Consider the following 10505-nt stretch of genomic DNA (forward strand, 5'->3'; position numbering starts at 1 on the left):
ATAGAAAATATAATAAAAATATAAAATATAAAATATAAAATATATCAGCTTTTCCCTGTTCCATTGATATCCCTGAAACCAAATCCTTCTCCTCTGCTGAGCCCAACATTTCCTCACTTAACACCTCGGAACTCGATGCAATCTCGTGTTTGGCTTTGGAAAATTTAGGGAAGGTCAACGTTTAGGGAGAGATGAGGGATCACATCTGGCGGAGCTGAAGCAGGGGCTGCAACAACGGATAAATGACGGATAAATCCCATCCATCCCAGCAAGGAGAGCCCCTGGCGGCTCCTCACAAACTTCCCAAAAGCTCAGACACACAAAAAGCTCACAACATCCGAAGTTACTTAAAATAATCTGAGGAAAAAAAGCTAAAACCAGAGTGGACAAATCCCCAGCTGCTTTATAATCCCATTTTTTGGGGGATTTGTGGAACAACCTGCTGCTGCCGTGTGCCATAACGACATGCCCACCAACTTCAGAGCTCTTGAGGGGCTTGAATATTCTGATATTTAATGAAGCTCCCAATTAAGCCGAAGCATGGCCATTAGTGCTGCCGTCTCTCCCAGAAACCGGAGGGATTTGAGTCCCTGACTCATTAGGACCTCGACATGTAAAGCCTGAGTGGGGTTGGAAAATAAAAAGAGAGAAAAAGAAGTTCCTTGGTGCTGTTCTGATGGAAAAGAGGGGATTAGGAAGGGTGGGACAGGAGGGCTGGGGACAGAATTCCTTGGGGAGTGAAGAAAGCGAGGCAGGGATCGTTCCACGGGTGAGGACATGGAAAAATTGGGAAAATCTTGGCCTCTGCAATTTGCATCTCCCTGGATGGAGCCAGATCCATTCCAAGTTTCAAAGGAAAGTTGTTCAGCCTGGAGAAGAGAAGGATCCAGGGAAAACTCAGGGCCCCTTTCAGAGCCTAAAGGGGATCCAGGAGAGCTGGAGAGGGACTGGGGACAAGGGATGGAGGGACAGGACCCAGGGAATGGCTTTAAGATCGAAAAGGGGAGATTAGGTTGGATCTTGGGAATTGGGAATTGCTGGCTGGGAGGGTGGGATAGGGCTGGGCTGGAATTGCCAGAGCAGCTGGGGCTGCCCCTGGATCCCTGGCAGTGCCCAAGGCCAGGCTGGACATTGGGGCTGGGAGCAGCCTGGGACAGTGGGAGGTGTCCCTGCCCATGGAAAAGGGGGTGGGATGGGATGGGCTTTAAGGTCCCTTCCAACCCAAACCAGTCTGGATTCCAGCCCCACTGATGGGTTTAGGGGAACTTATTTCTAAAGCAGCAGCAGCCAAAGCAGGAAAATGATGTTCCAAGGAAATTTCCAAGGAACAGGGACCACGGATGTGCCTCGTGCCCCCTCTGAGCCTGTGGGAACAAATCTGGCCGGGACACTGTGACAGCAACGCCGACATGAGGTGGAGACTTGACTGCAGCCCTCCATCCAAAGCTGACTCCTTGGAAATGTTGGAAGTGGACACAAATTGTGCATCGTGGATCTGCTCCCAGCCAACGTCGTGTGAGCAGCACCAATTCCATGTGCTGCTGGATTTTGGGAATGTGTTGACCAGAATTCCTTTTCAGAGCTCATTTCTTCAGGATGAGGCCCATGGCACCAAATACCAACAACCCGTTGGGAATTCCAAAGACTCCATCTCCCAGGACAGGCGTTATTCCAGGTGGAACCACCCTCTGTGACAACATCTCGTGGAACTTCCCCCTCCCAGACATTGTTTTGCTCTTTCCTCACGGAATAAATCGTCTTTTGGGATCTTAAACCACTTCCTGGCCTCGGAGCTCTCATCTTTTATTGACTGAAGCCCTGCTGATGGCTCTGAGGACAGCAATAAATATTTGCAGTCTGGATTGACTCGAATTTATTGCAAAAAATTTGGAAACCTTGGGTTTGGAGGATTCAAAAACCCAATTCAACAATCCAAACAAAGCTGGATTTGTGTGTGGGGTTTTTTTAATGTTAATCCTCCAAATTATTAATATGGACAGGCCGTGGTGGTGGGGGCAGAAATTCCTTCTGTTCAATGATAAATAAAGACATGTTTAAATACGTATAAGATAAAGCAATTAAATTAATATTATTTGAATATAATTAAAAGTCCAGCTGAGCATGTTCAGGTTATTCACTGCCCACAGCTGCTGCTCACCACCCCACGGGTGCATGGACACCAGATTTTAAATGAGCTGAGTGTTTAAATACTCAAAGTCTGAATTAAAAAATCGGATGAAAAGAATCCTTTTTATATCTCTTTATATTAGTAAGAAGTGTTATGGAAGGGACAATTGTTTTATTTGTACTAAAAGGGAGCAGTATGGAATAAAGGGAGAGGTCCATTTCACAGAATTCCTGAAGGATTTGGGTGGGAAGGACATTAAATCCCATCCCATTCCCTGCCATGGCAGGGACACCTCCCACTGTCCCAGGCTGCTCCCAGCCCCAATGTCCAGCCTGGCCTTGGGCACTGCCAGGGATCCAGGGGCAGCCCCAGCTGCTCTGGCAATTCCAGCCCAGCCCCTCCCCACCCTCCCAGCCAGCAATTCCCAATTCCCAATCTCCCATCCAGCCCTGCCCTCTGGCACTGGGAAGCCATTCCCTGGCTCCTGTCCCTCCATGCCTTGTCCCCAGTCCCTCTCCAGCTCTCCTGGAGCCCCTTTAGGCCCTGCAAGGGGCTCGGAGCTCTCCCTGGATCCTTCTCTCCTCCAACCTTTCCATCTGCAAAAGCCAAACCGAGACATTCCCTAAATCCCATTTTTTGGGTGTGTCCGGGTATCCCTGCAGGCCCAGTTCAAGGCTGGAACATTCCCTGGGATCTGCAAACACCGAAAAAATTCCAGGCATCCCAAAGCAAGGTCAGATCTTCCCACAGAGCAATGTGGGCATGGATTTATCACATCCATGGGGCGGGAGGACCAAGAGGGAAAAGAAGAAGGGAGGAAGAAAGGAAGGGAGGGAAGACATCTCTCGTAGGATATCGATGGATTGAGCATCCCACAGGTGGTTTTTCCATATGTTTTTTGCTTTTTCCCTGATCTCTTCATGCCTTTCAGGCTGTCCCACCTAAAAATTTTCCCTGACATGGACAACGAGGCTGCTGGAAAAGGTCTTCTTTTCCTGCACTCTCCCACTACTGGCAGGAGCGAGGGATGTGGAATTACTTCCCAATTTTCTGCAATAAAAATTCCTCTCTGGGCAGCCACAGAGCTCTGAGTTGTGCTTTCCCAGGATATTTCAGGAGGCATCAAACAATATCAAACCTCAGGGCTATTTAAGCAAATACCAGGGAAATAATTGCTGGCAATTCCCTGGCAGCTCCCAGCAAGATTCCTGGGAAGTTAAAACAAATATTGGATGTACAGAAAACACAACAAAACCTCTGTGTTTATGATGCCAATTTTTAAACAGTTTCCTTGCTCTCACTTATATTTAAATGTAGGGAATAAATGGATGTAACTAAGATTCCCAATGTAGGGAATAAATGGATTTAAATAAGATTTCCTGTGTAATATATCCATGATGCAGCTTTTTTATTCCTTTATTTGAGCAGGAACTTGCTGGACGGATGGAGTTGATTTTTCCTGCCAGGAGTAGGGAAGAAAATATGGCTCAGGCCTTTCCAAACCTTATCAGCGAATAGTCTGGGATGTTTCCAGCTGTGGATGGGAAAATTCCACTGCTCCTGAGGCTAAAATCCAGCACGGGATGAGGGTGAGGCTGTGTGCAACCAGCCAGGGAAATGGGATGTGATCCACAGGAAAACGTGGTGATAAATCCAATAATTACTGATTTTTAAGGAACCTGACAGGCAGCCTTGTCCCAAGAAATCCTCCTGTTCCGGAAAGGGGGTCAGGCTCTGCAATCTCCACTTGTTTGATCCGGCTGCAGCATCTTTTAAATGAGCTCTGAAATCAACTCTGCTCCAGCTGGGATTTGAAGTGGAATTCCCTGGAAGTGTCCAAGGCCGGGTTGGATGGGGCTTGGAAGAACCTGGGATAGTGGAAGGTGTCCCTGCCTATGGAAGGGGGTGGAACAGGATGGGATTTAACATCCCTTGATTCCAAACCATTCCATGATTCCGTGATTCACCAAGTGCTCTGATCCTCATTCCTGACCAGTGGGAATTCCGTGATCCAGGTAAAACTGGCTGTACCCACTGATATTGCCCTACAAAGGTCACCAACAACCTGCTAAAGGTTTTCAGTTTTGTGGATAAGAAATTCCAGCACCTTGGACAAGTCCCTGCTGCCCAGCTCTGGAATAGAATGTTCGACCAGGTGGAAATAATGGAAATTTTCCATAATTTCCTGACAGGAGGGGGCAGCTGGGGGGGTCGGGCTCTGCTCCCAAGGAACAGGGATAGGAGGAGATGGAACGGCCTCAGGCTGGGCCAGGGGAGGCTCAGGGTGGATATTTGGGAAAATTTCTTCATGGAAAGGGTTATCAGAAGTGTTATTGTTGTCCCACCTCCCAAACCTGACCAAATCCATAGAATGAGATTCCAACATGCACTTCCCAAACTCCCGGACATCCAGAGCTGGGAAGAAGCTCCTCATGGAGTGGGAAGTGAGGGAGAGGTGCAGGGAAAGCTGGAAATTTAAACCTTTGTCCTTTCTGAAGGGCCACACGACATTTTTGGCTGTTCCCAAAGTGGAACCAGGGCTGGAAAAGTTGGATCAAATATTCCCTTTATTTTTGGTCATTTGGCTGGCATCAGATTCCCGAAGCACAACAAGGCTTTCCAACATGGAATTATGGGAGTGCCGTTGCTCCCGCAGCAGCTGGAACAAGGAAAAGCAGCAGGGTCATGTTGGGGTTTATGGAATCCACTTATTTCCTGTCCTTAGGAATTTTATCCGAGTGCACCGGGAGCCTTCAGGGTGCAGGAAGTCACTTCTGTCCTTTTTGTTGGGAAAAGCCAAGTTCCAGATTCCTGTGGCCAGGAGGGGTGGATGAGCATGGGAGATGTGTCCCACAGATCCCACCAAACTGGGAAAAATGGGAAGCTTTTGTCGCTCTTTTTGCCCCCTCATGCTTCCAGGATAACAATTTAACGGAGCTTTTCCAGGAGGGATTAAGGATGTTTTCTGTGTCTGATTTGTCCCACGAATCCCACCAAACCGAGAAAAACGGGATGCGTTTGTTGCTCTTTGTTTTCCCCTACTCCCAGGATAACAATTTAACTGAGCTTTTCCAAGAGGAATTACGGATGTTCCCTATGTTTGCCCGAGTCAGCTCGGATGGAGGGAGTCACGATTCCTGCTTTTACGTTTCCTTGGGTTTTTTTCCCTAAAATTTTATATATTATTATGATTCCACCTTCCAAACCTGAACAAACCCATAGAATGATATTCCAATAGGCACTCCCATATTCCCGGAGCTGGGAAGAGCTCCTCATGTGGAGGGAAGGGAGGGAAAGGTTCTGTCACAGCACCCAGGAAAAATCCCCCGGAATTAATTCCATGGATGCAGAGCTGGTGACTGCTTCCCATGGCAGCTTTTCCAGCATCCCAATCTCCCTCAGCCCCAGGAAATGTGCATTATAATCCCCTTCTAGGAATAAAAATATCCGGCATTATAATCTGCTCATGCTCTCTCTTCATCCCTGGATTTGGGAGAACAGAATAAAGCGAACACGTTTTATACAAATAAACAAAATGACTCACCCAGTAACCCGGGATTAATCTGGAACATTGCTATTCTGGGATGTGCCACGGAATGAAGGGAACCTTTAGATGAGAGGACTTGGAAAGGTCAGGAGTGAGGATTGGGATGCAGCTGCCAGGAGGAGGGAAAGGAACGATTCTGAGCAGAGGTAAAACAAAACAGAAGGAAAGGTTTTTAAAAAGAAATAAAAATAGGAAAGGAGGTGCAGGAAATAAACTGGGATTTGGGAAAATCATCCTCAGCAGAGGAATTTCACCACATTCAGATATCTTGGGGTTTGGTCCCAGACAGAATCATGGAATTATTTAGGTTGGAAAAGCCCTCCAAGAGCATCAAGTCCAAGCTGTGACCAGTCCCCACCTTGTCAGCAGCCCAGAGCACTGAGTGCCACCTCCAGGCATTCCTTGGACACTTCCAAGAAAGGGCTGGAGCCACTTTTCCCAATCTTTAGGAGTTCCTTATTGATCTTTGAAATTCTCCTAAAAAACTGGTAAAAAAGTATTGCCTTCATCCTTTGGACACCTCCAAGAAAGAATTGAAGCCACTTTTCCTAATCTTTAAGAGTTCCTTATTGGTATTTTCAATTCCCCCAAAAGAAGAAATGATTCCCTTTATCCCTCTGGGTGAGGCTTGGAACAAGCTGGGATGGCAGAACCCATGGCAGGGCATGGAATGAGATGATCTCTTCCAACCCAAACCATCCTGGGATTCTGGGATTCCATGACCTTCTGTTATTTCCTGGTGCTCCGAACACCTTGGAGAAGAAAAGGGATAAAAAGCCAGGTAGGGCACATTTGTATGGGCAATTATGACCCCTAATTTACCGCTGTAATTATGATGAGAGTGCATTAAAATCATGTAATTTGCATGCATAATGAGCAATTAGGGGTGTGTGGGGATACGATCGGAGCACTTCCACGTTGAACCCTAGAATCTGTGTAAATATTTTCCACAGTTTTCACAGGATTTACTCGTTTTACCCTCACAAGAGTCCTCAGCGTCCTACAAAACCCCACTGTTTTGTAAAAATATAAATATAAATATAAATATAAATATAAAAGCATTCCAAAAGCTCGAGCTGAGCTGGGAAATGAGATTTTAATGGGAAAAAAATTCCCCCTGGAAAGGCGGGAGCGTAGCTGAAGGGTCCTCGGGGCTTCTTTTTATTTCTATTTCCCTTTTTATTTTTATTTCTATTTTTATTTCTATTTCTATTTTTATTTTTATTTTTGTTTTTTAAATTTTTATTTTTATTTTTATTTTTGTTTTATTTTTATTATTATATTTTTATTTTTATTTTTATTTTTAGGTTTTCCTTCCCAAGGAACCAAAATGCTGCATTTTCCTCATGGAAAACCCATGGAAGGAAGGCAAATCATTCTGGATTTCCTGGAAATAACTTGGTAAAATTGAATTTTGGTGGATTTGCTCCTCCAGCTGTGGGCAGTGCTGGGCAATCTCTGGTTGTTGTGTTAGAAAATCCCAATTTAAAGGTGATTTACCAACATGAAGAATGATCCATGGAGCCTGATCCTCGTGTTTATTTATTCCAGAGGATTATCAAATCCACATTATCCCTTGTTTATCTGTAATTAGGCCGGAGCAAGGTTTGCTTCATTCATGTTCTCGTTCCACCCATTTTCCAAAGTGTCACCTTAATCCGCTGTAATTACTGAGCGCTTCACACATCCAGTGGCTTTTGAAACCCATTAAAAATCCAATTAATGCAAAACCTTGGGAATTCCTGCCTTGCTGGGGCACTGCCTGCAGCCCTTGGCTTGGGAGTGAAGTGCTTTGGCTTTGACGCCGTGCTCTGCAAGGATCACTCGTTTCTCGAAAGGCTCGTCAGCCCCCGCTGCAGAGCTGCTGCTAATTGGGCGCTTGAATTTCATGAGCTTCCCAAGCAAAACTTTGGGATTGAATTTCGAGTTGAGCCAAGTTGGATAAAGTCGGATCTTTGCTCCTGTTTATCTGCTCCTGCCTCTGGTCACGCTCCCAAGAAAGATCCTCAGTGTCCACATGCTCCAACCTGGATCTTGCTGTTCACAGAACACTGTGGCCACAATAAAATTCATCTTCCCACTTCAAATTCCATCATCTGCTCATCCAGAGGTTCCAGATATTTTCCCACACCTCCCCAAACATCTTTCTTACAGCACCTGCAGAGTTTACTGCCCCACCCATGGCTTTGGTGTCCATGATTTGGTTCCTCTCCACAATTATTTCCATGGCTTTGGTGCCCATGATTTGCCTTCTCTCCACAATTATTCCCATGGTTTTGGTGCCCATGAATTGGTTCCTCTCCACAATTATTTCCATGGCTTTGGTGCCCATGATTTGCCTTCTCTCCACAATTATTCCCATGGTTTTGGTGCCCATGAATTGGTTCCTCTCCACAATTATTTCCATGGCTTTGGTGCCCATGATTTGCCTTCTCTCCACAATTATTCCCATGGTTTTGGTGCCCATGAATTGGTTCCTCTCCACAATTATTTCCATGGCTTTGGTGCCCATGATTTGCCTTCTCTCCACAATTATTCCCATGGTTTTGGTGCCCATGAATTGGTTCCTCTCCACAATTATTTCCATGGTTTTGGTGTCCATGGTTTGGTTCCTCTCCCTGGTTATTTCCTTGCCTTCCTGACCTACGCAGGAGCAGCAAGCTCAGCTTATTCCCTCTCCATCCTTCACTCTGTCCTTGGCCAGCACCTCCAAACTCAATAATCCCATTGTCCCCACCTCTCCAGAGAGTTTTTTCCCTCCTCTGGCCAAACCTCAGGATTGCAGTGAACCTGTTTCCATGGGATCACGATCAGCAGGGATCCAAATAAAAGGTTGGCCCCTCCTAATATTTGGGAACAGCCCCCCAGTCCTTCTCACTGGCTGAAGGAGAATCACAGAACCATGGAATGGTTTGGGTTGGAAGGGACCTCAAAGCTCATCCCATTTCCACCCCCTGCCATGGGCAGGGAGACCTTGCACTGTCCCAGGTTGCTCCAAGCCCCATCCAACCTGGCCTGGAATATTCCCAGGCCTTTTCCAACCCTAATGATCCTAAGATGCCATGATTCCGACATCACTTCCGTGTGCAGAAGTGGTTGTGGAAAACCAGACCTCGATACTGTTGGCACAATCCTGGGAATTAGGAAGGAGTGAGGTTGGATTGATGAAACCTCTCTATCACTGCCCTTAGCAGCAGGACAGAGGGAGGAGAAAAAATGAAGGAAAGAACTCATTTTGGGATTCTTGGAGTTGTCCTGTACAGGGCCAGGAGTTGGAGTTGATGATCCTTGTGAATCCCTTCCAACGCAGGGTATTCCATATTTAGGGAGAGGGTGATTTCCTAGGACACATCACTGATTCCAGGCACTGAAAGGGACTCGATGCTGACAGAGCAACCTGAAAATCCTTTTAAATTCTTATTTTCCCTGATTAAACCGATTCTCACAGAGGATAAACAAAATGTTGGGAGAAAACTCTATTTCAGCTGTTTTCCGAATGAAGAGTTGCTCAGCTACGGTGGTGTTGTGTCCCAAAGGTCCCAGAGAATCAAACAGATTGCATCCCAAAATATTTCACCTGGAAAAGGCATCAGAGTTGGCATTATCAGTGCTGTTGTACCCTTTAGTGTGGAGGTCCAGATCTTTTCCAGGTGTCCTGGAAAAAAAAAAAAAAGAGATTTAAAATAAAGTTAGACTGGACCCCTTATCATAAAAAAGGGATTTGAGGAATTGGAAAGATTGGGGAGAGATGTCTGAGCTGATCCAGGGATTTTCACTGGTGTCCAGTGGTCTGTCCATGCCAAGGAGGGGGTATCTGGGACAGATGGGATGGGAAAAGGTCGAAATTCAGGGAAGACGGGCAGAGCTTTATTCCTATTCCATAAAATTTTTCCAGGTGGCTCCCAAAGTATGAGGAGAGCCATGAGAGGCTGGAGCCCCTCTGCTCTGGAGCCAGGCTGGGAGAGCTGGGAATGTTCACCTGGAGAAGGGAAGGATCCAGGGAGAGCTCCGAGCCCCTTGCAGGGCCTAAAGGGGCTACAGGAGAGCTGCAGAGGGACTTGGGAGCAACAGAAGCACCTGGAAAAGCCCTGGGAAGAACTGGGATATTGCTCCAATGGCCAATTCCCTCTTTAAAAACGAGCAACATCAGGGTCCTATTTCCAATCCGAATTTCCTTGTCCAGCTTCACCTTCCAGCCACTGACAGGTATTTTTTCCCTGCTCCCTTTTTCAGGATTTATGTCCCCTCTCCCAATAATTTTTCCGTGTAGGAATCCCTGGATTGTGTCCTAGTGAACTCTTCCCCTTCCCTTTGTCCAGCTGAACACTCAGAGCTGCTCTGGGCTCTCCCTGGAAGCGAGGAAGCTCCGGGACATGATTATTTTGTGGAATTCCGTAAATAAGAGGCTCCTTTGAGAATGCTGAGGGGGCACAAGGCGTGGAGAGGATTTAAGTGGCACATCCCTGATTTCTGCAGGCAGCGATTAGGGAATACTGACAGGGTTGGAAGGAAAATCCCATTAATGGAGGAGGTGTTCACCCCAGGAATGACCCCGCAACCTGGCTGCCCTTAATGAGGGCTGAGGAGCAAACTGCAGCCACAAACTGCAGGAAAATATTCCTGGAGCCGAGACAGGGAGCTCTGGGATCGATCAAACGGCTCACGGAGAGTCTCGGCTCTGCCGCAGGAAAACTGCGGAGATAGAAAATTGGGGAAGCTGCTGGGAGGTCTCAGCATCACCTGGAGAATATTGAACATTGATTTCAGACACACAACATGGAATTGTAAATCTTGGAATGGTTTGGGATGGAAGGGAACTTAAATCCCATC

The 10505-nt window shown here is 46.6% G+C and overlaps 1 long non-coding RNA gene across 1 annotated transcript in view; it reads right to left on the minus strand.

Moving 5' to 3' along the window:
- Window positions 1-10505, minus strand: part of LOC108447819 — a 30809-nt gene that overhangs the window by 6119 nt on the left and 14185 nt on the right. The window contains exons 2-3 of the long non-coding RNA XR_001863511.1: window positions 9253-9330; window positions 5673-5811 (exon numbers count right to left, since the gene is read on the minus strand). This is a non-coding gene — a long non-coding RNA (uncharacterized LOC108447819). The remainder of the gene's footprint in view (window positions 1-5672; window positions 5812-9252; window positions 9331-10505) is intronic.

Source organism: Corvus brachyrhynchos, unplaced genomic scaffold (assembly GCF_000691975.1).
Source record: "Corvus brachyrhynchos isolate BGI_N302 unplaced genomic scaffold, ASM69197v1 scaffold245, whole genome shotgun sequence".
Lineage (NCBI taxonomy): Eukaryota > Metazoa > Chordata > Aves > Passeriformes > Corvidae > Corvus > Corvus brachyrhynchos.